We start from the raw sequence: 27,673 nt of genomic DNA, 5'->3' as shown, positions 1-27,673 counted from the left end.
TTCTTTCAAGCATGACAGACTAACATGATTTTCAGCTAAATATTGTAAACACTCTGACCCTTCACTTTGCTTGATGTTCATTTACTTTAGGAAAACAAGGAATGATGGGCACACACATGGCTAGATACTAGTCCACCTGGGTTGCACAGGACAGAAGCAGAATCCCAAGAGTATGGGCTCTGTTTGAACACTACACTGGGCTATGAAGGCAAATGCCACTGGAAACTTCCACTAATTTTACTACTCTCAGCTGAAAGGCGTATTCTTTCACAAAGGGAGGTCAGAAATACTACCTCCTAAGGGCTGTCTCAAAAAATTAAATATGTATTTAACATTATATAAACGTATAAAGAACTGCTCAGTGTAATTGCTAAATTTTGTATTTATTTTAGTAAAGCATGGGAGGAAATTTACCATTACCAATCTTGTCTAAATGAATACATTTGAGTGAATGTGTAGTGATATCCCTTTGTGGCTTTAATCCACCTTTAATTGATGACTTACAATGATGAACATTTTTCCTGTGTTTGTTCTTCATTATAGACTTTTCCTATGAACTGGCTTGAGTTTTAGATCAGTCTTACATGTTCTTTCTTTATATATTTGAAATACAGGGCCCGGCACGAGAGCGTAGTGGTTAAAGTCCTCACCTTGCACGCGCCAGGATCCCATATGGGCTCTGGTTCTAATCCCAGCGGCCCTGCTTCCCATCCAGTCCCCTGCTTGTGGCCTGGGAAAGCAGCTGAGGACGGCCCAAAGCCTTGGGACCCTGCACCTCCATGGGAGACCTGGAAGAGGTTCCTGGCTCCCAGCTTCAGATCGGCGTAATATCGGCCGTTGGGGTCACTTGGGGAGTGAATCATAGGACGGAAGATCTTCCTCTCTGTCTCTCTTCTTTCTATATATCTGGCTTTGCAATAAAAATAAATAACTCATAAATTAAAAAAAAAAAGAAATACAGAGAGAAACAAAAAAGGTAGAAAAGGGCAGACGAAGATCTTCTTCCCACTAGTTTATTCGCCAAATGCTAGAGTGGCTGCAACTAAGTCCAAGCCAAAGCCAGGAACTTGTGGTTCACTACATCCCAGCGTCTGAGTTAGCAGCGAGCTGATGTCAAGTGTCAGAGTTAGGTATTCAACCCAAACATTCCAATCAGGGCCTTGAGTGCTTTTAGCAGTCTCTTAACCACGAAGTTAATTAGCATAGCCTGAATTATCTGGTTTTTAAGATTCATTTATTTTTATTTTAAAGACACATTTACAGAAATAGGGAAGGTGAGACAGAGCAAGAGGAAGATGTTATCCATCCTACAGCTTACACCTTGTGGCTTCAGCAGCCAGGGCTGCACCAGGCTGAAGCCAGTACCCTGGACCTTCTTCTAGGTCTCCCAGATGGGACAAGGGGATAGAAAGTGGAACAGCTGGAATACGAACAAGTGCCCATACACGATTTCAGTGCTGCAAGCAGCAGCTTAAGCCACATGTCACAGCACCAGTCCCATGCATCTTTTTGGTATTGAACTCTAGAGTACTTGATGTATCTGATGCTAATCTTCGAGTTCATGGTTTCTAATATTTTCTCTATTAGTTAACATATTCACTATTAGTTGATATATTCACTTTTTAAGGAGGACATTTGATGAGAAGAAATTTGGTAACATCAACTTATTTTATCATTTTTTAAAATTTATGCAGTCTGGAGATAACTATGTCTATATTCAGGCCATGTGAATTTCTTCCTTTCTTTTTTTCCTGTAAGTTACAAAATTGAAGCTTTATGATCTATTCAATTTTTCTCAAAGAGTTCATTTTAATCTATATGTTGTGAAATAGAAATATATTATTCTTGCCACAAAATAATGGTTTCTACTTGCTAATATTTCATCTATAGTTGGCTACAATTTCCTTTTGCTGATCTGCTCATTGGGGTGGCCTGCTTGGGGGCTTTGCTTCAGCCAGAGCTTCCTGCTAATGCATGCTGGGAAGCAGCAGATGATGGCTGAGCGATCTATGGCGTGCCCTTGGGAGACCAGGCTGAAGCTCCAGGTTTGGGGAGTGAAGCAGCTGATGGAGGATCTCTCTCTCTCTGTCTCTCTCTGTCTCTCTCTCTCTCTCTCTCTCTCTGTCTCTCTCGCTCGCTCTCCATCTCTCTTTCTTCCTCTCCCTCTGCCTTTCAAAACATTGAAAAGAGCAATAGACGTTTAAAAAGATCTAGTGCCACTGGTTTTTTTGCACATATTGCTTGTGAAGGCTAGTCATGTTTCTCGTAACTTGTTTCTGCAGAAAACATTTCTTTAATGTTGTTTTCAATGATATTTTTCTTGACCCTTAATTTTCAGCAATTGATTATCTTCTTCGTGGATTTGGTCTTTCATTACTTCTTTTTGGGATTTTTTTTTTTTTGGCCAAAATCACTGCTTTTATCTTCTCTATGTTCTCAGTTTTTTGCTTGTATGTTACACTTAAAGTTATTTCAAAGCTCATTTAAAATTTAGAGAATTCTTCCCTTCTTGTTCCTGTATTTCAGTCTGGATTATTCTATTTCAGTGTTTTAGCTTTGGTACCTATTCATTTTTGTTGTCAAAGCTACTGCTAAGTCTACCTACTGTCACTTTTGTTTCACAAATTCTATTTTTTCAGTTCCAGACTTTGTTTTTATATAACTTTCATTTTGCTTTCAAAAAGATACATCTGTTCATTCATCTGTCCATTTGCTTCTTTTAATCCTAAAGTGTATTTATCATTTAAACATAAATGATACGCTGATTTAAGGCCCTTGTCTTCTAATACAAAATCGGTCACTTTTTCGTGCTTCTCTTGCTTATGGGCCACATTTCTCTAATTTTGTGCTGTTACTATCTAAAAATACAGTGATGGATGTTGTGCATATAACGTGGGTTTCCTATAAAAGGACTGTACATTTTCTGCCTTGGAGAGCAGTCATGTTCCACTGAGTCATTTTTGTCTGATGGAGATGTGTTTGGAGACTACAAGAAGTGACCAGGTAGGACCTTGAGTCTGGCCTCCTGTGGCTTCTCCACAGCTTCAGCTGAACACTTGCGAAGCTCAGCTCGGTCTGCTCAACAAGCATGGCCTCCCACACCAACACAGCCTGTCAGTCCACAGATTTCCCAGTAGCTAATTTCTGTCAAGAAAATAGCACTGTGTTTGGGTTCAGCCTCTCTTTGCTGAAATGTACAAAGTGGCTCATGAAGAAATCTGAGAGTGGGCCTGGCGTGATGACCTAGCGGCTAAAGTCTTCTCCATGAACGCACTAGGATCCCATATGGGCGCCGGTTCTAATCCCTGCGGCCCTGCTTCCCATCCAGCTCTCTGCTTGTGGCCTGGGAAAGCTGTTGAGGATGACCCAACACCTTGGGTTCCTGCACCCACGTGGGAGACTTGGAAGTGCTCCTTGCTCCTGACTCCAGATCAGCTCAGCTTCGGTCTTTGCAGTGACTTGGGGAGTGAATCCATGAATGGAAGATCTTTATCTCTATCTCTCCTCTTCTCTCTATATCTGAATTTGCAGTAAAAATAAAATAAAATAAATCTTAAAAAAAAAAGAAGGAAAGCTCAGAGAAAAGAATCTTCTGATGTTTCATTTCCTTAAGCATCATAAACATAACTTCACTATATATGTGCATGTATTTTTGTGACATCTAAAATGCATACATATATACATATATTCATATATCATGAATGTATATAAGCTTAATTTAAAATTTATTTACAGAGGCTCACATTATAGCATAGTGGGTTGTTTCCACCCGGTATGCCAGCATCCCTTATGGGTGCCCATCAGTGTTCCAGCTGTTCCACGTCTTAGTCAGTGCCCTGCCAATGACATGGAAAAGCAGTGAAAGATGGCGCTATTCCTTGGTCCCTCCCAGCCAAGGAGACCTTGGAGCTCCTGGCTCCTAGATTCAGCTTGACCCAGCCTCCTGAGGCCTTTTGGGAAATGATACAGCTGATAGAAAATCTCTCTGTCTCCCTCTTGGTAACTGTGCCTCTCAAATAAATAAAAACATTTAAAATAAAAGCAATATATTTACATTGAAACAATAACCCTTATACTAGCTGCATAGTTCTGACTAGGCCTGAAATTCTACACTGAATATTTTACTATAGATTCGTGGTATGTTTCAGCATGATTTCTATTACAGGATAGATTTCTATTTTAAAGATTAAATTAAAATACTTAAAAATTTTCCTTGTTAAAGGACTGCATCATTTTATAGAAATAATTAAAATGTTTTGCAAATATCTCATTATAATTTTCAACTAGTTAGCTTCTGACTACAAATCCGCTTTATCTTTTATTCCCTGGAGTCTTAATCTCAACCAAAGAAATGGAGTTGGCATCATAATTAATAATTTACGCACAAAATATTCAGTATTCATGTGAAATAATGCCCCAATGAATAGAAAAATATCTAATAAAATGCAAAATAAGAATACAAACCTGAAAGTCAAAATATTAGGAGACAGAAAAGTTGAAAAGTTAATAATTGCTACAATCCCCATTTAGCCAGTTGACTGTGATATATGGGAAGATATGAAGATTTTTGTTAAATTAACTAGCTTATTCTTGAACCAACGTGGGCTCGTCAGGTAAGACAATTCTGCTGACACATGCCATTACTGACTTAATTTTCACAATGTAACAGCTCGGGGTCACCAAAATTTTTAATTTAATGAGGGAGGTTAACTTTCTCATGACATTATTTTCCCTTCCAGAGAAGTTTAAGTTTCTGAGAATTTTAACAGTATCCAGGGTAATTCCTTTAAAGGCTGAAAGCCTTGGACCACTAACACTCAGGCTGCAAAGGATATGGGCTTTCTCCATGCTTTATATTTCTAGGCCTAAAGAACTCTGTAATTATTGTGTAATTATAAGACAATCATTTGCTGGCAACCAGAAGTTTTTCATTTTTTTATGGTAATTCCAAGTGTAACCACCATATAATTTGTAAGAAAGAAATAGCTGTGCAATTACTCTGTATTAACACAGCAATTACCAAATATGTCCAGGCTTATTTGTATCTTGTGAAATAGATTCTCACACCTGCATACAGCAAATTATAGAGTGGTTATGTACGTGTTCTTCATGTGACCTATCACACAACAAAGGCAGTGAGGTTGGGTTCCATTTTATCGTATTATTATATTAGGTTATCAGTTGATTATAGTATTTTGTCACAGTTGCATCTCTGGAGATGTAATTGGATTGTCCCAAGATAGAAAAGTTGAAATGCAAAAAAAAAAAAAAGTGAAAAGGAATTTCAATGACCAACATAAGTATATTTAAATTCTACTTTATTTACTCTTGGGCGAGTTATTTGAGCAAATTATGTATATCTATTCAGCTTTAAAGCAATCTTTGTGAAAATATAATTTCAGGAATATCCATAACCTGGAAAGATAATTTGTATAAGCACTTCTTTGGTCAGAGATTCATTTTTGCAAACATCACTGTCCAGGTACACGTTGGGATAGTCCCATAAGAGAAACACAAACAAACTAGACAACATAATTCTTACGCTGCTGTAGGTTGGGAAATCTAACATTAGGGTCCAGCCTGGTTTGGTTCTGATGAGAACTCTCTCAGTGGCTTGAAGATTATGCTGTTTTGTTTTGTTTTGTTTTGTCTTGTTTAGGTGTCCTCAGCATGGCAGAGAGCAATGATACAAATTGACATCATCAGAGTCTGTTTTGAAATTATGCTGAGGACCCCGCATAGTAGTCTAGTCACTGAAGTCTTCACTTTGCATGTGCCAGGATCGCATAAGGGTGTCGGTTTGTGTTACAGCTGGTCCACTTTCCATCCAGCTCTCTGCTTGTAGCCTGGGAAGGCAGTGGAGGATGACCCAGAGTCTTAGGACCCTTCACCCATGTGGGAGACCTGGAATAAGTTCCTGGCACCTGGCTAGGATAGGCTCTACTCCAGCTGTTGCAGCCACTTGGGGAATGAATCATCAGATGCAAGATCTTTCTGTATCTCCTTCTCTGTAAATCTTTCCAATAAAAATAAATAAATCTTTTTAAAAAAAGGAATCATCGTGCTGAAAGACATGCTTAAAGGAGACTAAATAAGCACAAAATTATTCATCTCGTTTCTTTTTCAAAGCTCTGAAATAAACAGAATTGAAAACACACCTTGGTAAGAACTGAATAGGTGTGTCACCAGTGGGATAAAAAAAAATGTGAGCCTGCTCGTAGGTCGTGCAGTAGAGATCCAAGTTTTGCTCTTCAGAATACCCGCAGGCTCATACCATGTGTGCACTGATGAACTCCCAGAACATAGGATTAGGTTATATTAATTAGGATATAGCTGGTGGGGAGCGGTAGTATTTGGAAGTTCTTATATGGAGATGATTGTTGTAATCCCACTCCTATTCCACACAGCGAGGATACTCCTAGCTAGAACAAAGACACTTCTCTTCCAATAATCCATGTCTTCCTGAAACTTCAGTTGTCAAATGTGTATTCCATACCTACGCCCTACTGTCACCCGAATGTGAAACTCAAAACACAAGGAAGAAAAAGGAATAACAAATGAGAAAATAGATTACTCAAAATAATATGTACAAAACAGAAGTGAAAGAATTAGGATGAATAACTAAGACCACATGTGTATGGTGTGGTTGACTTTCCCTTAGTACACTCAGCAATCAATTTATTATAAACATTTGAAAATAAATGATCTCCTTGGAAAAATGGGCAAGTTTAGCAGCAGGTGGGTCTCTTCTTTAGATTTTTTATAATCTCATCTTGATCATCTGCATTGCATGCAGGAAATATAATAATGAGTGTGTTTTTTTCTCTACATAATTTAACAGCTAATCCAGGCAGCACATCTGAATCAAACTTTCCTTTGTATTCAGATTATCTGATTTCAGATACTCAATGATCGTATCTCCTTATAGTCCCTGTATAAAATTCATTTAAACGTAAGAACTGAGCCTGCAATATACGCCCAAGTACCTTATAAAAATATTGGTCAGGCCTGATATGCATGATGGTAATTACTAGCAATAATCAATGTAAAATATGATAGTGAACTCTTTTAAAAGAAAAATATAAATTCTCAGATATATTTAATTTTAAAGAATTTTTCCTAAACTACCATAACCGAGTTTTGTAAAAATTTTCACTCAATTTTCCTCCCTATATGTATATATACACATATAAAAACAGGTATAGAATAGTGAAAAAGGAACCAAGGTTAAGAATTTAAAGATTCATTTTTAATCTTCCCCCTGATTTTTATCGATATATCAAGAGTTATTTTGTATAGCTGGCAAAATGAGCTCTCTTATAATTTATTGAAATTCACTTAACGCTCTTGCAGCTATCACAATTTATTGACTATTGTCAGGACAAACCAGGATAGAAGGCAATACAATGTAATATAATATATTACACAAAAAACCAAGAAAGGAAGAGTCTCAATTAGATAGGAAAATGAGATTGATTTAAGGATATAAAATTAGATGTCTGAATACTTTGTAATTTCTCAGCCCAAAGCCATTTGAAATCCCACCCAAAGGAGAGAAAAAATAGATTCTTTAAATTGCATCATGTGGAGACTCTTGCCATAATCTGCAGCAAATCTACAGTGCTAAATATTAAAATCCAATTAATTGATGAAAGCAAGTGTCAGTACTGCCTGGAGTGTTAAGTTACTACAAAAAATCAGCCATTCCTCTGATATTCTTCATTATTAACTAATTTTGCTAACCAAAGTAGTTGAAAAATAAAGATCTTTTTTGGAAAGCATCTGAAAAATGTCACTGTTTTCAATGAGGATATTCTACAGTCTGAAACTACTTTTTTTTTCCCCATGGAATTTATAAATAGAAAAGGAGAATGCTGCCAGGGAGAAATGTTAACTCCTTGAGAAAAAAAGAAAGATTTTTGTAATTTCTTCAAAGAACACCTAAAGGCAGTGTCATGATGCATGTACAGATTTTCCATTAGAGGTAACCCTATGCTACAAGAGGTTTCTAGCCTAAAGAAAATTCAATTATCTGGATTCCTTTCCCTTTATATTTATCCTTTGCCCTAAATTTGATAAAATGAGACACAGGTTTCATAAAAGATGATATATAGAAGAAAATATACACAGGAAAAAATGCATGTAATGGTTTATAGAAAAATTTGAGTGGCAATGTTATAAGTAATAATATTGTAGTAATAATGCATTGTATATTCTTCCTGGAGCTTCAGCGCATTTTTTTTATTGTTGAACAACAAGTACCTAACCTACATTTAGAATGTTACTTCCAGGATGGTATCACGTTCATGAATTGATGAAAAAAATTCTTAGAGAACTTTGTTAAAAATAGTAACGCATCATTACCAAATAAATTGACTGAATGAAACATTTGTAAAAATTTTACAAAAAGCAAAAATGTTATCACTGTAGACCCAAATATTAGAAACCACTTTCAATTGGCAACAGGCTGTAGTTTTACAGAAGAGTAGTTTGTTCTTCAATACTTCAAAATGTTCAACTGGGATCATGAACTAGACAAATCCAAAATGAGTCTGGCACATTTTACAACAAATTCTGCTTATTACAGGTTTTCCTCTGAACATGTCTTCATATCATGTTAGAAAATGAAGAAATATGTTTTTCATTAAACATTCATTACAAAATATCCATTTTTTTTTTTAACCAACCCATCCTTTTACATTGTCTTTCCCTTTTGCTCAGAGGTGTGGCTCAGCTCTTCGAGACTCTGGCACAGCGTTGTCCCCAATCTCCCCACTCCCGTATGATGTAATTTCATTGCATTTCCAGTTCAGAATCAGTACATTCCCTGACAATGTTAGCTAAAATACTACAAACTATTCGCACTCTGTTAAAATTTTGCATCAACATGCGAATAGGAGAAAGTGGCATTCACAGTCGCTGCCCGGCATTTTTCAGATCCTGCAGTTCTCTTACTGCAATTCCAGATTTCCAAGAGCTGAGAACACTATCCTATAAAATGCAGTTCTTTGCAGATACTGCTGCAAATCATGGTGTTACTTTTAACTGAGAACAATTAATTGTATCTAAATTTATTACATGAATATGCAAACCTATTTCCACGTATCCTTTAGACTTGATGTGGAAAGAAACATTATTTAAGTTATTTCTAACATGAGGATTTTCACAACTCATGAATTTCCCGTTTTAATGGTTTCATAGTAAGAATGCAGGAAAAGGAAAAGAGAGGACACTAAAAACAAAGAAGCAGGAAAAAAAAAAGGTTGACGAATAAGTCTTGGATTTGAAGGTCCCACTGATTTTTCTCTAAACTGATGATGAGCAAAGTGGGGAAGCCCTTTGGACAGACGTGTGAATAAAATAGATTTCACGACCCAGACATTCACCAGTGCCACATCAGGTACAATCTGTGTTCTCTGGGAAAAGTCCCTGGAGGGACACAGTGACACAGCAAGCACATATCCAGCTCAACACATTGCGCTGGTGCATTGGAAAAACAGTATGGTTTTGTTGACACACCAATTCAATCCTAAATAGATCCAGGTTGCTTACAGACCTAATTGTCAGCAGGCTATCACAAGAAGAGAAAAAAAAATTCACATGACAGGTAGCACTAAAAGGCGAATGATATACTGTCAAGTCAAAGCTGGAACTGCTTTGTACTGCTGGAACCATGTGGGAGGAGCAGGCTGAGCAGAGACTGGTGCAGCCACAAAGCAGGGTCACAGAGATGGAGTGTGGCGCCTAGGACATCAGGTCCTGAGACTAGCGCTCGGGAATGAAACTCACTGCAAGAGATTTTTTTGGGGCTGTGTCTGAGGACTTTGCTGTTAACAAAAATGAAGTTTCTACTGATTGGCAAGGAAGTCCATGGAATGATAGATATCATAATGAAAGTTTTTCTAGGGCAAATCAAGTCCGCCTTTCTGTTTTAATCAACTCTCAGAGGCTGTGTGAGGCTATGCTCAAATGCAGAAGACGAAGACGGCTTAGCAAAGGAACTACTCGGAAAAGTTTAAGTTAAAAAGCCAAAGCCAGATGTGTAACTCACCTGGGGTTTGGTATCACTGGAAAACAGTTTAAAGCAGTAGAAAAGCAGGGCTAACAACAAGCTGAACACATTGGCGGCTTGAGTCTAAATAGCAAAAAGTGGATAGTTTACTCAGATTTTTAAAAGAAAGCATGGTTGTTCCCTTCTATAGCATTGGACAGAGACAGTGATCTATGACAGAGTACCATCCTAATATACACATAAAAATTAAAAGTATTCTCAGTCAAAAAATTCATGCTAGTCACCTGATCACTTACTCTCTTCTTATCTTTGCATATGGTAGAAATTATGGATCTCAAAAGTCTTAACCCATATGCAATGGCAGTTATTACCTTGCTGCTTTCCGCTGGGAAATGACCTAAGATTCCATCAGGAAGAATTACCTGCCCGTTATTCTCAACAGAAGCATAAGTCACGTGGGTGTTTCGAAAAACACAATGTGATGTCACATTGCAAAGTGCCATCCCAATAAAATGGTGATGCGCAGTGGATTCTGGGAGAGCAGTTGCTTTCCTGGGTGATTCTGTGCCTGATTGGGAGTTTCATTTGGCTATTGACATTGAGCTTCTACAGAGAGTGCCTTACTGAGTATCGTCACCCTGGAAATGATCAGAATTCAAAATCTGAAATCCTTTCATAACTGAAAGAATTTTTCTTTCACACCTGGGCAAACTAAAGCAATTTTAAGCCTAACACAGAAAGCTCTCCACTCTAGCCTCACTGCCTTTCACCTTACAGTACTCCTCATGACTGAACTCACTGACAGTGAGAGTTAGGGCTCCTTTGAAAAACTTTAAGAGGATAGGGTGGACAGTAGAACTGGGGTCCGAGAAGGGAAGTGATACAGAATAACCTATGCATTGTCTATCAACCTGGACACCATTTTAATATATCATATGTCCCACAGATTTAAGAAATGAATGTTTGAGGTCTTTCTTCGGAAAATTGTCAATTCTGGTAGTGTTACTAATGTGCATATGTAATAACAATGATGGATTTTGAGATGTTTTCTTCATCCAAAATATATTCTCAATTGCATTATGTTTCACGTGATTCTCATAATCTGTGGATATTATTCATAAAAAAATAGCATTAATCTACCTGTAGAATCGATTGCCAGATGCCAAATCTTATTTTTCTCACCAGGTGAGTGAATTATTTTGGACACCTGATTTGCAAACTCTCTGGTCTGCCTAGTCTCTAAAAGCTGCCTTCCCCCACTCCCCGTGCTCCCAGTCTGGCTGGTGCAGTGGAGCAGAGCCAAGTTGCAGCAGGGAGAAATGCTTATTGCAGATAGAAAGCTGTCACAAATTCTGCTGCTTTAGAAATATACTCCCCAGTTTGGATTGACAAAACAGATCACCCTGGGAAATACAGGACAGCAGGTTGAGGTATTTTACCCATACCCGGGAAAAGTAAGTAGGAAGGGAGCAAGCATACTTTAGCTTGCATCAATAAATAAATAAATAAATAAATAAATTTTTAAAAATAGAAAAGCTGAAACTGCCAGGGATGATTTGGATTTGTTAATTTATGTTTTGCTCCTCCTAGGAGCCTAGGTAAAAACAGTAACAAATATTTCAAAATGATCTATTTGAAATAGAACTAATTTGCCCCAGCAGATGATATGTAGTTTCTTGTATAAACAAACCTTACTATCACTTAGCCTAACTCCTATTGTGTGCCCTGCTTCCGCTCACTTTCTTTCCTGGTACCACATTTCTGTCCAACACAAGGTTTTGAAAAAACAAAAAAACTCATATTTTGTTCCAAGTCCTTTCATTTTTCATTCAATGTCAGATTTAAGAAATTTTGAAGATCCGGGAAACAGAATTTCTTTAATGCAGATCTAACCAACTTTCTTTATAAATGCTCTTCCACACACCCGTACCCCTCATGTTTGGAATACAGTTTTCCCCACTTGCTTGTGAGAATCTACTTCTGATTTATTTATTTTTATTGCAAAGTCAGATATGCAGAAAGGAGGAGAAACAGAGAGGAAGATCCGTCCAATGATTCACTCCCCAAGTGACTGCAACAGCTGTTGATGGGCCAATCCGAAGCCAGGAGCCAGGAAATTCCTCCTGGTCTCCCACGCGGGTGCAGGGTCCCGAGGCTTTGGGCCGTCCTCAACTGCTTTCCCAGGCCACAAGCAGAGAGCTGGATGGGAAGTGGGGCTGCTGGGATTAGAACCGTTGCCCATAAGGGATCCCGGGGCTTTCAAGGTGAGGACTTTGACTGCTATATCATCGCGCCTGACCCAAGAATCTATTTCTGATTCAGCTGCACGCGATGGGAAGCACAGCCTCTTAGCATTGGTATCACATGAGATGTGGCTTTAGCCAATGATTAGGAGGTAAGGGAGTCCAGAGTCTTCCCTTCCCTTAGGGAGATGGCACTGAGGTGATTCTCAGGAAGTTGTTGCTAGACATTTTCTTCTTCCCAGTGTTTGCTCAGATATTCAGAGCGCGGCAGCCTCTTCCTACCTTCCTCCCCTGCTTAGGCTCCTCAACAGCGACATCCCCTGGAGTTAAGGGAGTTGACACATTAAAGGAGTTGCCTTAATGTGTCCTGAGCAAGAATCCTGGTAATGTTCACTCAGGTTCTGCCTCTAGAAATCTCTGGCTAGGACAGCATTTCTTACCTTAGAAAAAGGACGTCTACACCAAGAGCTGTTGCAAATAGCTCCTGTTATTCACACAAGTTTGTCTTGTCTTGTTATTCACAAAAGGGGTGTGTGTGTGTGTGTGTGTGTGTGTGTGTGAAATCCAGTGTGGGTAAGAAGTGACAAATTCAGGGACTGACATGGTGGTACAGTTGGTTAAGCTACTATTTGCAATGCAAACATCTCACATGAGCTGTTCAAGTTTCCAAGTTTCCAATCCAGCTCCCTGTTAATGTGCCTAGGAAGGCAATGGAAGGTGGGGCTACACTCTCAGCCTCCCACTAGCCACTTGTGAGATCTGGAGAGGGTTTCTCTTACTGGCTCTGCTTAGGCCATTGTAGTCATTTGGGGTGTGAACCAGTGGATAGAAGAATAATTTTTCTCTCTCTCTTACAAGCAATTAACTAAATTTTTAAAGCAATCAACAAATTCATAACAACCCTGAAAGAATAATATATATCATAGGCCACAAGTCATAGATATTTCTTAAGTTGGTTATGAAAAGTAAAATAGGAGAGGAATAGAAAAAATACTTCAAGCTGGATACACACTCTCTGTTTAAAGCTGACATTGATGTGTTTTCACCGTGGGGGCTTCTCAAGCCTGCCCCAGGCTGTTCTGTATCAGTGGTGTACCAAGAGGACTACACACAAAGGAAGGAAAATAACATTAATTCGGGGCCTCCTGCTTTGTTTGAAATTACTAGAAGTGAAGGCTGAGCTTGTAAGAGCTTTTAAAAGCATCTGTTCACTAAATCCTTTGAAAAGTTCTTTAGACTTCCAGTTCAACTAATAAATGATCTCTCTTTTTCTACTCACATCTAAAATAAAAGCCTTGACAGGATTGCAGAGGCTCCTTAATTTGCACTGATTCTGAAAGGACAGTTTCGTCAACTCTGCCCTGGACATGGCTTTACTTAACATCTTAATCCTAACAAATCTCACATTCGATTGATTTTTTATTTCTTTTTTTTTTATTATTAAATAAAGGCTTTCCTATGGCTATAAGCTTCTTGAAAGGAGTGCGCCTCATCCATCCAAATGCAATATTGCCTTTAATTACAGGAAGCTCTGTCAGTGCAGGATAGACAGCAGGGCTCTGGGGAATTCCGAACTACTTCTTATTCTTTGCCAGAGAGATAAGATAAATGAAGCAGTCCCAGCTTGCGCCTTGCTCTGTAAAACTTTTCAGAGACTGAGGGGCGATTTCAAAAATTAACTCTCAAATTACTTGTAATAGAAGCTTCACATGTTGTAGCATATTTTTTAGGTAATGCAAGATTATGGGAGGAAAAAATCCTGGCCGTTAAGTCAAAAGAATAGGAATCAAGCTCCAAGTTAGGTGTTTAATAGCTAAAAGCAAAATTCTCAATTTCCTTGCTAAAACATAACCATAAAGTAAATCACTTCTACCCGCTAAAAACATTTCGGGAGAAAATGAAATATAAAGTAAATGAACAGGATTCAAAATGAAATGTGAAAAGAAATTTTATATTGTATTAGTTTGAGAAGTAGGAGGTGTCTGTACGGATATCAATTTGAAAGCAATAACACACCAAAGGATGTTTTTCCTAACTTTATTTATTCTTGCATATTTCACCCCCAATGTGTCAGTATGTTATGCTTTTGTGTGGTCTATTTGTTTGTCTTTGTTCTTCCTGGTCCTGACAGAAAAAGAAAAATGTGTCACATTGTTTTCACAAACAGAAATAAACATACTCAACAAGAAGAGCACTTGATTCCCATCGTGGGTCTAATTGCATAGGCTATATCCGGCAAGCTGCAGCCTAGATAACCCTGGAGAATGTTGAAATTATCGAACTTGAAGTCAATGGTTTTCCAGTTTACCTCTTTTTCTAACTAATTAGCTCTCCAGATTTTTCTATTACATGTAATTTTTCTTCATGTGCTTTCCCATCTATAAGATATCAATAACAGCCAAATGTCAGGTGTGTTGTGAGAATTAGCTATAAATTGTCATCTATCCAACATTATTATCAATATCAGCATCACTTTATCAGCCAGGTGTAGCACAAGCGATAACGAGAAAACGTTTCTCATTGACTATCACTTTCTCTACCCAGTAAGCAGTTCTCTGCTTCGTTTGGTCCTGCTTCGAGGGTGCTTCAATATGTACAGCTAGTAGATCATACATTTCTTTTCGTGCTCCGTTCCATTTTTTCCATGTTTACTTTGTCTTTTCTGGGTCAGGACCTCATAGTTCTAGCTTTGTTTTATTTTGCTTTTTTTTCCCCATATATTTCTTTGACTAGATGGTTATAATAACATCTATGTGTTTCTAACATTATTTTGTCTACCAGTTGTTTTCTCCACAAAAAGAACTAAACATATTATACTTCTGTGTGTAATCTTTTGGTTAACTTCCATGTCGTACAACATTAATTCCAAATGTTTCTCGCATGCTTTCAGCCTACTGTGTCCTCTTTCTCTTCATCCTTCAACTCCTGTTGTTATCCTTACAAAAAAAAATGATTATGCCAGGAAAACGTTACTACTTTCCACGCAAAAGCCTTCCTAACATTTGCACTCCAGGCATCCCTTCCTGCAGGAGTTATTCCTCGTCTGTTCATTGTTCATGGCAGTGGACAAATACCAGCTTCCCTCTGAGCCAAACCCAGCACATCTGACAAAGCATCCATCTACAATTGCTCTGTTCAATTTTTTTCATTTTTTCCTTAAATACCTGTCATTTAATTGTAATATCGTCTATATTACACACATAATGCATGTGTATACATATTCAAACACACATATGTATATACATATATACATGTATACACAGGCTATGCGCTACATATACCTGTGTGTATTTATGCATATGTATTTGGTATAACTAAACATACCTGTAACCCTCTGAGGACACCTGTCACAACTTAAATTCTCTATATTACTTCCTAACTCTATGATGTCTTGAATAAACAGAAACTAGATTCTCATTGAAAGATGATAGTTAGGTAAATTGATTATAAACTGGAGAAAGAGGAAAAGCCTTTTTTACGCTTAGGGATCTTCGCCTGACTTTGATCTCCTTGAAAAGAGATGCCCTATTCCTATGTCCTTTCCTTCTCTAATCAAAACTTAACTGTGCTGCTGTTGCTGTTACACTGGCAGCCAGATAATCAGATAAATTTATTCATAAGTTAAATACTATTACTTGACTAAAACTTGGTAAAACAGAGAATGAAGATACCCCCCCCCAAGTTGGGAACTATAGCAGAAACATCAGGAAATGGTGGAAATATTTGGAAAGACAGGTCTTTACAACTCCCTGATATCAGATGATGCTTATATGTTCTATACATAAAAAAAATGTCCTGCTTTTGTGTACACTGCCAGAAGACGGAGTCTATCACTGGAGATGAATGGACTGACTTACAGGATACTCTGGACTGGGGAATATCTGACCCCAGAACAGTATGAGAATGCTGAAATCATTTGGTTTTGCCAAGGCAAACACAGGTGGGACCTGAAATCCAATAAATCTATAGAAAGCTAAAATTTTTATTTATTTTTAATTTATTATTATTATTTTATGATACAGTTTCATCGGCTCCTGGGATTTCCCTTATCCCCTCTCCAACCTCCCGCCCTTTCCACTGAGTTCCTCTATATCATTATTAAAGTATAGTTCTTCATACACAGTCATAGGTCCATCATTGCGGGCACGGACAACGGCAGAGAGTCCAGCACCCGATTGTCAAGATATAGTAAACAGTTTCATTGTAAGTCCATCTTTGTCTGGAAGTAGAGATGCAGACTACATTGTATCCTCAAATCAGGATATTAGTCTCCATTTCACAGTTATTGTACATCCCCTTAAATGAAAAGTTTCAATACAGGGCTAAATTTTAAGTTGATACTTCTGAATGGCCAGCAAATGATGTTATAATTATTCAAAATGACCTGTAGCTAAAGATACTCATTATAAAATCAGAGCAATGCTCTACCCAGCTATCAGTTGGCTCCAGATACAGGCAGAAAAGTGACCCCAGGCTGCAAAGTAACAGTTTTATTTAGCACAATAACCCATACCTAAATTGAGTCTATTTGCCAATAAGTTCCCACTTTTCAGTCCCCTATTTGTTATTACAAGCGAGTTATCCTCTACCTAAAAGGTTGCCCTTAGCCAATCTCACTGTTGAATAAAGGTCACTAGGATGATTGAAGAACATTAAACTCGGACACCAAACACTTCTCGTACTACCGTACTTCTGGTTCCTCACAGCGTTGATCAGGAGTTGCTAAAATAGGTTTAAAGGCAGATTTTTGGATTCACACTCTAAGGCATCCTTGATGTTTCTGGGCCTTTCTCCTAATGAAGGCTAATACCATATTTAAATTCGCACTTGTTCCCACTGAGGGGATATTTTGCACAAATGCTGCTGGGGCCAGTGTGAGACTTTTGAAATGCTGCTGAGCCAAATCTCTAAATGATAAACTTATCGAGACCATGTTCTATAGCAAGCTGCCACTGCCTGGAACATTAAAGTCCCATGAAGCGTAAAACACGTAAAGGCTGACTGGTAGTCGTTTATAAAAACCATTAGCAATCCCTGCTTGGAAGGCTCCTCAAACATGCTTCTAGCAAATGAAGTCTATTCCACGTGAATAGACTTCATACAGAAAACTTTAACAGGGGCACACTTTCACTTGGGTCAAAATATGCAGTATGATTGAGCTGAAGTGAAAAGCTCCAACAGCAATTATCTCATAATAGCATCAGTGTTCCAATAAGCCTCCTGCTGTGCACAAGGATGAGTTCAACGGGTCTTTATCATCAAAACTTAAGATCTGTTTAAAACCTCCATTTTTGCCACCAGTGAAACAAAGATTAAAAATTTCTTTTGCCATAAAAAAATTATCCAGACTGCTATAACAGACTAGCATAGACTGTGTGGCATATAAAATTATGTCAACAACAGATTTCATGGCTGGGAACTTCTTTCTTGTTACTCAAAAGGCTATCAAGTTGGTATGTGCTTGCATGGTTGAAGGAGTTAAGTAGCTTTCTGGGACTGTCTTCATAAATGCACTAACCTCCTCCATGAGGATTCCATATTTAATCACCACTGAAACACCTCATCTTCTAAAACCATAGCATTGGGAATTCGATTCAACATTATTAATTTGGGGGCCTCACACATATTCATCTCATACATTCCATTTAAAAGGCAATTGCGGCCTCAGGATGGGGCGTCTTGATCAGATCCCGATCCCAGCCACCACGTGCACGTGGTGAGCTGTCCCCGGACCTGCCTGGGCTCCGGGGGCTGCTCCCTTCGGGTGGATTCTTCAACGACCTCATTGTGCTTGGAGTGGAGAGATTGGCAGAGATTCATAACTGGTGAACTATAGAAACCACTTGAGCAAGTATCTCAGAGCATGTCCCACATCCGGGACCTGGGGTGGGTGAAAAACTGTGTGGGGCTTCTCCCTCAATATCTCCCTTTACCTCAGATACATGAAGGAAAAATATGGAAATGACGGTCTTACCCACTTTCCTGTAGCCCTTGAACCTTTTTACCCTAATTAGCTATGTAAAGATTGTCAAAAATATATTTTAAAAAATTTTTTTAAAAAAGGCAATTGCAAAACTAAACTGTGTGGACATTAGGTGCCTAATAAAAGAATAGTATCTTCTTTCATAGCAGAGCTTGCTATTGATGTAACCATGCTTGGCAGATGTTGCAAATCAGTGAAGTGAACTGGAGATATGTTAATGATTCCACAAAGACAATTTTTAAAGGCATGAAATAGGAATGGAATGTAGGTTATGCTCATTTAATTTGTTACAAAATTTACAGTTTGTGAATCACTTTTATTTCTTAACCGCAAGATAACCTTAGGATAAAATAAACTTGTTATTCTAATAGTTCTTAGAGGTAGCCTGATAATACTAAGCCAGAATTTGGGTATTTGTGTAAAATGATCCTTTGGGGTCTGAACAGAACAGTTGTAACATGAGCTTCTCATGTCTTTTCATGGCATGTGAATCCCTTTTGAAAATTATGCTAACAAAGATCTTCAATATCTAAGCATTTCAAGAATCATTTGCATAGTATTCTGGTGTCTACTGTAAAACAACTGTCTTTAGAAAGAAAAGTGTGCAATTTATGCCGATGTAAGCATATTTAGCAAATGTCAAAAATCAGTAAACAAAATCGTACAAACACAAACACACAAAATACCTCAAAATTTCATGACAATTTAAAGTAAATGTTACATTAACTTTGTTCAAACTTTTAAAGTACATGTATGGTTTTTTCACAATATACATTTTCACGAACATTCTGAAATTTTATTAATTGCCTATTGGATCTTCCTAAAGCTCACCTTATTGCAACTTAGCAAAAGGGAAACTGAGCTCATTGATTTCCCCTCGAAGCAAATTTGAGTTTTTGAGCCCTTGGAGAACATGATCCTGAAGACATGATGTACAGCACGTTACACACAGACCTGCAGCCAGATGTCTTCCTGACAGGGTTTCCTCTCTCCTATCAGCTTCATGCTGGGAGCGCTTCTTGTCAAAATTCTATGCATCCTGCCCTGAAACTTTTCATTTCCTCCTCTAGAAAACAAGACAAAACTTGGCTGCTCCTAGTTTTAAAAACAGCATACATAAAACAAAGCCCTTGATATCTTTTATCATCATAGCGTTACTCACTTTGGATGGCCAAATTTGGAGGTCTGATTTGTAATTCCTCTAAGACAAAGTATGTATAAAGTTGACTTTAAAAATAAATGCACAAATCATAGAACCTGAATAAAAGTGCATGTTCAGTCATTTAAAATGCATTTAACACAGCATAGATGACACCGTTATTTTGTTATGATCTCTTTTATATAAATATTGTGTTTAAGAAACAGAAAAGAGAGAAGCAATTATGTAACAACTAAAATAAACATACAACTATTAGAAGATGTAAATATTTGACAGAAAGTGAAAATGTTTGGAGATATTGCATGTATTTGCTTATGCTGGACATATTTACACAGATTTATTTAATATGCGACCAGATTTAATATAGTTCACATCCAGGTTTAATGCATGCTAAGAATCTCTATAAGCGGGTGGAAATTCTCCTGATTTGCTTCCAGAATTCTCAAGGCATTACATTATTAAACATGCCACTTCTTTGTTCTTTGCTTTTGTTTAAAATGATTCACTCTGTAATTCCCAAAATGTACAACTGAAGATTTTCTTTTCTTGATTGGAAGCATACACAGATTGTCAAGGAGAATACTCTATAGTAGAAACTTCAAAATAAATTTTATTAAATTTGTGCAGAATGAGTCTAATAGAAAGCCTAATCGAACGTCATTATTATATGATTATTACTAGTAGTAGTAGTACTGGCCATATGCACCAATTTTGTAGCACAAATATGGGGAATAATACATTCTCTAAAAACTGTAGATATAAAAATCTCTGATTTAAATGTTTTTTGTTGTTCTTAATCAATAGAGATTTTCATCATTTGTGAGACATTGTCTCACAAATATAATCACATTTATTTGTGTGTTCTGTCCATCCTGCTTTATTTTCTAATTAATTCCTACAATTTCTTTGTTAAGTAACATTAAAACCTCTGATCCTTTCCCAAGTTCCCTGACTCCTCTTCTCTCTCTGTGTTATCTAATACAGTGACCACATGTGCTTCACCACCTTGTTAACTAAGTCCAGAGCACACCACTTTTAGCTGCCTTCATTGTTGTCATCAAAGCTAAACCACTCCCACTTGTGTCTGAAAACAAGCTTCTCTTTCTTTGCTTCTCCACCATGGATCCTTACAGCAGGAGTCATCTTTTTAAGGATACGTCAGAGCATTCAGGCCCTCCAAAACTTTCCATTTTACCAGCATAAAAGCAAAGGTGTTTGGTAGAGGATGAAAAGCTCTACTTTGTCCACTCCTTGCCTCTTTGGTTCACTCCTGTTGTTCAGCACACTTCTGCCTCATGTTGTCTCCCCTAGAACATGTCTATGTGTTTTATCATTTGTCTAAAAGCAGAATGTTCTGCTTGTTTTAGTCAACAAAAAGCAATCTGTGTCTATCCACATAGTAAGAGCCCCATAAACCTGTTTAAATGAGTACACTCTTAGATGTGTTTTTATGCACTTGCTCAGGCACACCCCTACCATCCTAGCTGTGTGGTTGTTGAAAGTTTGCGTTCTCTGCTCTCAGGGTTGACAGGACACCCTGAGTTCAGATACCAGTTATGTTTTGTCTACCATGTATCCTCAATGCTCAGCACATCCCTGATATGTTACATACATAACATATATGTATTTGCTAAGTGAACTAATGGAAATAAAATACCAGGATATCTTCCTCTTTATTGTTTCTAATTTGCTTATATTGGTCAAAAATTATCACAATTCTGTGTTTATTGATGTGCCTATCTATATGATCTCTCTGTAGCTGTTGCGCAAAACAACCTAAATGTCATGTTGTTTAAATTGTAGCTTTGTTAACAATAAGCAGAAATAGATTTAATTAGATATTCTTAGATGCATCGTATACATTTGAAAAATCATTTTAATCATATATATATAACAGTGTTGTGCAGATTCACACTAGAAGCAAAATTAAAATAACTATCAATCAATCAAGAATCAGCATTTATCCACAAGTTGAGGATTTCATTGCATTCTCAACTTGTCCAGGCATTCTCTCATCAGTAGGATTTTTTTTGCTAGAAGCAATCAATTAAAAGAAAGTAATTTTTTTTGTTGTTTGTTTTTCTGACTTGAGGCAGATTCACTTAGGAGAATTTGTCCATACACATGGTTGGGTAAACTAGCAGTACTAACACACATACTGCCTTTTCATCAATCATTTATGGTTTAAGGGGGCTTTGAGTTTTCCCTTCAACAACTCCAGGAAACAAACTGCAGGTGCAAGAGTAAGTGTAGTGATAACATAATAGCATGGCATGCTTTCAGATGTCTTCCAATGAGCTTTGGGCTATGCGTCTGTTCATGGCCAATGTAGACAGCTGCATGAGTCACATTCTGCTTGGCTTGCACTGGTTCAGGCAAAATGGAAAATTCTGTGGAGTCCTCACATACCTTAAAATTAAAACACAAAATCTTAGATTTCTTAATTGTTTAAAGCTAATTTCAGAATTTAAACAAAGAGGATACCTCTCATTAATTACTCAAAACAAATTTAATATATTAAATTATGTTAAATAATTTAATATAATAAATTTAATATAATAATGGTAGCTTAACCTACATATTTATCATAGAGGCAATTAAAAACTATAAAATATGGAGCGATCAATATAAGTGCTCTGAATACAATCCTAGTTATTTTAGCTGCGTATTACTATTTTTTTAAATATGTCTGTTTTTTCTAGCCTAAAGTCTCCTGATATTACACTACTTTCTATAAACATAGAAAGATAATGGCTTGAAAAGGTGTTCCAGTCACACTTTTAGAAATTATGGAAAAATTTATCTTGAATAAAGGAATGTATGGATAAATTATTGAATATATTGAATTGCATTGTAATCTATCACTGTTGAAAAACAGCTGGATATTGTCCTCTTCTAGAACGTAAGTTCTGCTAAATTTTTGAGAATCTAATCAAAGCAAGAAGAACAGTGTGAGGGACGAACTGACAAGGTCCCTGAGATGTTGCCAATCATATTTCGGTAAGTAATGGCTAAGCAAACATATTTTGGCTTATTAAAAATTATAGCACAGAGGGACATTAGATACAACAATTAATTTGTTGCTTAGGATACTCGTGTCTCAAATTGGAGGGCATGGTTCAAAGTCCCAACTAGGCTGTTTCTCATGCAGCTACCTGTTAATATATACCTTGGGAGAAAACTAATCCTGGTTCAAATTCTTGTGTCCCTGACACTCACAGATTGAGGTGTAGGTCTTTGGCTTCAGTCTTGGCTATTTTGGGAGTTTGGAAATGCACCAATATATAGATCATATATTGTCCTCTCCCTCTGTGTATCAAATACAATGAAAATACATAAAAATAATCTATAACATTGCTAAATATTTGAATTATGCATTTCTATATTTACCTATCATCTTGGGTCATCTGTCCCATTATTCATTATGACAACCTTATAAGGTGGGCACAGTGCTATGAGTGATCAACTTTACATATGTAAAGTGAACACAGGGAAGGTATTTTGCCTAGTGGCTAAGGTGCTAATTAAGATTCCTGTGACCCATATTGTAGTATCTGGGACCAATATCTGACTGCAGCTCTTTAGTCCAACTTCTTGCTAAAGTTTTCAAGGTCATGATGGCGGCTCAAGCAACTGAATTTTTGTCATGCATGAGAGATATCTGAATTGAACTTCCATTTCCAAGCTTCTGTTCAGGCCAGTTCAGCACAGTTTCAACTGCTGTGGGGATCTGATGAGTGAACTGGCCAATGGAAGTGTTCTCTTTCAAAATCAAAATACTGAAGTACAGAAAGCAAATATAATTTTCATATAATAATTCCAAGGTCATCTTTTCTGTGAATGGTAGAGCACAGCAGAACAACAAACAAACTACAGAAGTCACGTTAGAAGCTCTTTTAAATTATCCAAGTGAAATAGGATAAAGACTTAGAATGATTTAGTGATGGTAGAAGTAGTGGGGAATGGCAGATTTGATACCTAAAGGTTGAAGCTGTAGGTAGGGTTTACTGGTAGATTATATGGGAACAGAACACCCGGTGAGAGTTGGCAGATCAATTATCCCAAGAGCCATTATTTTCACTGAAAGAAAATATCTTAGGTTGCCCCCAGTATTAATCCTATATGGACTGATTTGGCACATTCTTTAAAGTACAAGAATAAACTATTTTTCAAAATACTCATTTCATTTTCCATTTATATGATTTTCATGAATGTTATGTTTCATGGTAAGACAAATGAAATCATTCTAACTTGTACTTAAGAAATGCAATGTGTAAAGCAATGAGAAAGATGGTTAATGACACTAAATATATATATATATATATTTTCTCATAAAGTGGAATCAGCTTATCCATTCTGCACACATCCCAGCCTCCCATCTACCTTCAATGTAAGGAACTGTAAAATCAGTAATAGAAGAGTTCTTGCAATTGAGGAAGACATCATTAGTTAGTGTGGCAGTTGCATGGGATGCTATCCCCTGTAGAACTAAGTTCTATCAAAGAAACAGAATGAATCAAAACAAGTCCCCAACCATTGCTCTATTCTATAGCCACAAAAATGTGTATTAATATGCAATCCATACTTATAAATGGGCAAGAAAAGTCATCTAAACCAACATGACAATTGATGTTTCAGTGGATGTATACTGACTGGCATGGTAAGCTCTTCAAACATTTTTAAGAGTACTTTGAGATTTGAGTGGGAAGCTAAAGTAGTCTGTTATTTTTTGTCATTTAGGCAGAAGTTATAAAGTATTAATTTCAAAGAAAGCACGTAGGTCTGTCAAGAAGTTCATGATCCAGTTTCTTTGCTCTAAAGTCTCTTATTATTCAGAGAAGATGATGAAGATTGATCACAGATAAACATATAAGAAGATTCTTAAGATGAGAAAAGATATCATTAAATTGAACAACTAGAAATCCAAAAGATGAGGCTATAGCCATTCCCAAATTCTCGGTATTCAATAGCTTGTCTTGGACTCCTATACTGTCTGCTTCACCTTACACTGGTAGAAATGCATTTTGTTTCGCATCATTTCTTCATTCCTATAAAACCATTCAATGCTGCTACCTACCAGGGCAAAAATTAACAAGGAAGTTCAATGCATAACAAAGGAAATGAGTCTCAAACTAGATACTTTTCTATGAAATATGGAGATCTCAAGTGGCAACTTAATAAGCCAAATCCATACCACAACACTCAGGCTATGATTTCCTAATTCCTGTATGTCAAACAACATTGTCCTCTTTGTTACTAACAAGCACATAGCATCTGATGTCTCTTATGACACGAATTGTTGTTCTCCTTGGCTTGAGAGCCTCTATATCTACTGAATAATCACATTACATCCGAAGATTAAGAGGCAATACCATGTAGCAGCATATGACTGGGCACATTATTTACCCTTGATATGTCTCAGTTTCCTCAATCTCTCCAGCTGCAAAATAGCAATAGAGTTGTAATATAGTTCCCATTTCATTAGGTTGTTGTGAGGAAAAAAAAAAAATATATATATATATATTTATTACCCTGGGTATGGAATAGGCTCAGCACTTAATACATCTTAATATTTTCTTTTGTTTAATTTATTGTTACCTTGGGGAAAAAAATCTGTTGATCATATGTTACATCTATGCCAAAAACAAAATAGAAACAGAGAAAGACAATATCTACACCTCATGTTCCTTTTTCAAAAATAAAATAAAGCATATAAACACTTTGGTATCTAGGAAATATATTCACTTTTGTGTAGACACATATGCCCAATTATACTGTCATTATCCTTTGATACTAGCAATAACAATAATTCTTGAGATTATCATTGCCTCTAATCTAGTTATATATATATATATACATATATATATATATATATGGGAAAAACAATGATTGGATTGAAAAGAAAATGCATATCTGAGTATGTGTTTTCCACATTTGTTTTTAATATCGTAATTCTTATTATGATATTGGATCTAAGCTATACATTAAAAAAATTTTTGAGCCAATGCAGTAGCCTAGCAGCTAAAGTCCTCATCTTGAATGTGCCAGGATCCCATATGGGCGCCAGTTCTAATCCCAGCAGCCCCACTTCCCATCCAGCTCCCTGCTTGTGGCCTGGAAAAGCAACTGAGGATGGACCAAAACCTTGGGACCCTGCACCCGCGTGGGAGACCCGGAAGAGGCTCCTGGCTCTTGGCTCTTGGCTTCAGATTGGCTCAACTCCAGCCATTGCAGCCACTTGGGGAATGGATCATCAGACGGGAGATCTTGCTCTCTGTCTTCCTCCTCTCTGTATATCTGACTTTCCAATAAAAATAAATAAATACACCTTTTTAACAAAAAAGGAATTTCTGATTTTAGCTGCTTCTCATTTTGAGAACCTGAAGAAAGATTTCTGAGGTGTAGATTCAATGGATTTGATTTGGTACCACTAGAGTAGAACCCATAAGTGTGGATTTTTTAAGTCCCGTGGGAAATTCTGACCCTTTGTCATGATCATAAACTCTTTTCATAAGGATTCTTCCAATTTTAACATTATATGTTGCTTTTCTTAACTAAATTTCAACTCAAATATAGTTGGTCAGTTTTAGAAAAGCCAGCCCAACTGGCTAATTTCAGAGTTAGAAGTCGATATTGCCTTTCCTTGTAATTTCTTATTATAGCGCTTCTAAATTAAGGATCTGGGATGTGAGGAGGTTAACTCCAATAATTTTTTAGACATGCTTCTTTCTTCAAAAAGGAAACTTTTTGCGGATAGAACTCTGTGTCCCACTTAATCAGCCCTATATAAGTTATCATCTAGCTAAAAAAATAACCATAGAAATCAAGCAGCTTTGCTATATCGCAGAAAGTGAGCAGAAAAATTGTTCATATGATGACTCAACTTACCAATGGCTTATTCTTTCACCAAAGCACAAACAAATCCATAGATTTAGAGTTTTGCTGAGTTCTGTATTTCAAAGACCATAACTCACAAAGCAGACATTTCCTCTGAAATAATATTTCATAATGAATCACAGCAATCTGGGATCAAATCTTTTGTTGTCACAACTTTTCAATTATTTGTCGTTTGAAGCTAAAATAATCATATTTGTACAGAACACAAGATTATAAGTTGCATTCTCATAATTAGCAATAAAAAGAAGTCAATGCCACTGAGGCATTATTAATTTTTCAACCCAAGAGAAGTAACCCAAGGTAAAGGAGCATGTCAGAATTGGAGGGACAGGTACCCTCCATATATTTTACACCTAGAAGGATACTCTCTGAAATCAATGTAATTCAGAAATAGTGACTCGGGGTATCCAGTGACCAAACAGACCAGTCAATCTAAATAGACTACCTATTGCTCTCCATCTCAGTGGTCTGGTGGTTTTCTTTAAAAAGTTATTACAACTGACTAAACATTGTATTATGTTTGTGATTCCATTCATTTCCTAATTTGTCATTAGGACTCACCTTTCTATTAGTAATGAAAAACTTTCGTTTTGCGTTTCCTCCTTATTTAAGGGTAATTTCAGATGTATGACAGCTTTTCAAGAATTACTTGTTCATAGAAGTATGTATGGTGTATATGTCTATGAATAGCATATGTATGAATAACACATACATCATATATATCAATAGTATATATATCATATATATTCAACATTAAATGTATATTTTTTCAAAGATTTTTTTTAATCTCAGCTGTGTTCCTTGTCCTGAACCAGGTACACTACGTATTAGTGTTCTATCAACTATTAGAAAAAATTATTGGTTCCGGTGCGGTGGCCCAGCAGTAAAAGTCCTCGCCTTGAACACTCCGGGACCCCAAAAGGGTACCGGTTCTAATCCCAGCAGCTCCACTTCCCATCCAGTTCCCTGCTTGTGGCCTGGGAAAGCAGTGGAGGACAACCCAAAGCCTTGGGATCCTGCACCCGCGTGGGAGACCTGGAGGAAGTTCCTGGCTCTTGTCTTTGGGTCAGCACAGCACCAGCCACTGTAGTCACTTGGGGAGTGAATCATCGGACAGAAAATCTTCCTCTCTGTCTCTCCTCCTCTCTGTATATCTGACTTTGCAATAAAAATGAATAAATCTTTTAAAAAGCAGAAATCATTATCAACTTTATTTTAGAGCAATAGAAATTGTAATTTCAATAGATACCATAATTTTTGCAAGATCTTTCCTACTAAAATGCCAAATAGTTTAAAAGGAAACTTGACATGTAACCTTTAACTCAGAATCACATACAACTTTTCGAAGAACTTGTAGCTAGTTCTTGAATACGCACAAC

The sequence above is a fragment of the Ochotona princeps genome, chromosome 18 (genome assembly GCF_030435755.1).
Source record: "Ochotona princeps isolate mOchPri1 chromosome 18, mOchPri1.hap1, whole genome shotgun sequence".
Classification (NCBI taxonomy): Eukaryota; Metazoa; Chordata; class Mammalia; order Lagomorpha; family Ochotonidae; genus Ochotona; species Ochotona princeps.
The sequence above is the reverse complement of the archived record's forward strand: the minus strand, read 5'-3'. Positions refer to the sequence as shown.